Below are 2,975 nucleotides of genomic sequence, written 5' to 3' on the forward strand. Positions count from 1 at the left end.
TTGATTATTCCAAGAACCCAAAGCAGAGAACACCAGTGGGGATGAGGGTAACGAGTGGTAGAAGACCCACAGACTGGGGTTCAATAATATGGTTCATATACCTCTAAAGGGAACTGGTCAAAATAATGATTAAGACAGGAACCCAGTTCTAGAAGATGTTTGACACATTTGAGCTATACTGTCAGGGACACAAGAACATATTCAAAGACAGATTGTCTGCATGGGAAATTTGACACTGAATTTTTCAGACTGAGTCGTATTTGTTAAGGATCTCCTGTGTAACTGGACCTACAGACTAGAATGGGATTGAACACGTATTTAGAGTTCAAGTCCCTCCAGATTTGGAGAGATGGAAAGACAGGCTCTGGGATCCGGGAAGGACATGATGACCATACAGGCCCCCCCCCCCCACTCACACATACATATCCCCCCCCTACATGCATATATACAATTACATACATAAGTTATGTGTGTGTGTGTGTGTGTGTGTGTATGTATATGTATATGTATCTGAAATGTGTAAGTCATCATGGGTAACCAAGAAAACATAATGGGAAAATTACATGCTGATTCGATCTGCAACCTAGAAGCTTGTTTTTGTTAGGGATTGCTCTTTTTCATTGTTCAGATTCCAAGAAAGAAACATTCCTTAAAATTATTAGATTGTTGTTTTGGGGATCAAATCATTATTGTGTTTTTTTCTACTCAAAAAAATATGTTTAAAATGTCTGCTAGGTGCCATGTCTGGTGATATGACAAAAAATCATGGTAGATACAGGACCTGTCCTATAACTTCTGGTCTAACAGGAAAAATACTCCAGTAAGCAAGCACAAAAATCAACACGATGTGTTAGGAGGCATCTGAGGAGGAGCAGAGAGTTCCAGCGGCTAACTTGGCAGAGAACTTGACCTGGCTTTTGATAGAATGAATAGGCTAGAGCAAGAAAGAGGGAGCATGTTTTATGTAAGCTGCAGTCTGATGGAGAAGAAGGGGCTTCAGAAGTAATGAGGTGGAAGAAAAATAATCCAAAGAGAGAATTTTATGTGCGGAGAGACTACACACCTACTTTCTAGGAACAAGAAGTTCGGCGTGGGTAATAAATGATCTTGTAAGGACTACTAATGAGTTTGGAGGCAGTTGAACTTTTCAAGTAGCTTTAGGGAAGGAGGGCGTGTGGTGGTAGACGTGACTCTTTTTGCATTCCAGAAGTTACATTTTTGAGCACGGATTGGATGAGGATGGAATGGGGTAAGAGAGATCAGTTAGTTGACTTTTCCTAATTCAAGTCCACCTTTGACAAAAATTAACTACCATGGAGGCTTTCTTTATTTTTAATTTTCACTACCCTTGTTTCAGATGCATACTGCATTTGGTTGTTAGTTACTTAAATTATTTTATAGTGTTTATCTTTTATTGAGTAAATTTACTCTACATATGGGCTGAGTGACAACTCCCCCAAAATGTCATGTTCTAATTCCTGAAGCCTACAAATCCTACTTGACACAATAGAAGGGCTTTAGTAGATGTGATTAAATTGAGGATCTGGAGGTGGGGAAATCGTCCAGGGTTATCTGGGTGGGAATGTGTAATCATATAAGTTCTTACAGAGGGAAATAGGAAGGTCCACGAGGTGTCAGGAGGTAGGACGATGAAAGCACGAGGCTGGAGTGATATGAGATCAGAAGCCAAAGGACTGGGGAGACCCCCCTCCCCACCCCTGCCAGAAGCTAGAAAGGCAAGGACGCAGATTACACCATGGAGCCAGCAGAAGGAACCAAGCCTACTCACATGCTGACTTGAGCTCAGTGAAACTGATTTTGGACTTTGGCCTCCAGAACTGCAAAAGAATAAATCTGTGGGGCTCCTGGGTGGCTCAGTCATCTAAGCACCTGCCTTCAGCTCAGGTCATGGTCCTGGGGTCTTGGGATTGAGTCCCATGCCCAGCTCTCCACTCAGTGAGGAGTCTGCTTCTCCCTCTGACTGTGAGCTTCCCACTTTGCTCACACACTCTTTCTCTCAAAATAAATGAATAAAATCTTAAGGAAAAAAAAAATTTATTTGTGCTGCTTTTAAGCTGTGAAATTTGTGATAGTTTGTTTTGGGGGAGAAGGATGGGTGAGCATTTAAGGGTACAATGTTAGGGGTTATCACAGTGTCCACTTAACCTGATAGGATGAATGTTTTCAGATCACATTTATTCCAAGGCTAAATGGCATCATTTTTTCAAATGAGATTTTCAATCATATTTCCTTTGCCAGAGAACACAGTTGCTCATTATACAAATAGTAACTCACTTCCAAAACAGAAACAGAGTAGCCGGCTTTAAGAGGTATGGAGTTGGATTCTCACAGAGCCACATGCCATGGTTTTAAGAACGTAGTGGAGAAAACAGTTTCTGAGTGGAAAAGTCAGGACTCTGAGATTACGGTTAGAACACATGCAAAAGGTAGACCTGAGTTAAGTACTAATAAGCTTGGAAAAGAAAACGAGATGGCGGAACCCACAGCATAAGATGAGCATATAAGCAGAGGGTGTCTAGGCCAGCCCAGGCTCTTTCGTAGCAAGAGGGGTGAGGATGAACCAGGGGCTCCTCCACATCACTCATTTGCATACATATTTCTAGTAGGATTCCAGATAGTCAGCATAGGCTTAACCACTCTTCACTCATCTTCCTGTTAATCTTCAAGGGATTCTGCCTTACGGAATGGTGCGAGCTATGACCTACATCTATAGGCGGCTGGACGAAGTAGGTTATATGGGATAATCGGTGACCACATGGGACTGTGCCAAGTGGGTAAAACCACTGAACAGCCCGCCAACCGGACTTTGACATTGACATTGACAAGGCCGATTTCTGTCTGGTTATGGAACCCCCTGAGCATATCAGGAATACCAAGTCCTGGAGCAATGAAAAGGGGAGGGAAGGAGGGAATTGGGACCTGCCTGCGAACTCCGTTTCATGTGATTGGCCTCA

This window comes from Mustela nigripes, chromosome 10 (genome assembly GCF_022355385.1).
Source record: "Mustela nigripes isolate SB6536 chromosome 10, MUSNIG.SB6536, whole genome shotgun sequence".
In the NCBI taxonomy this organism is placed as follows: Eukaryota; Metazoa; Chordata; class Mammalia; order Carnivora; family Mustelidae; genus Mustela; species Mustela nigripes.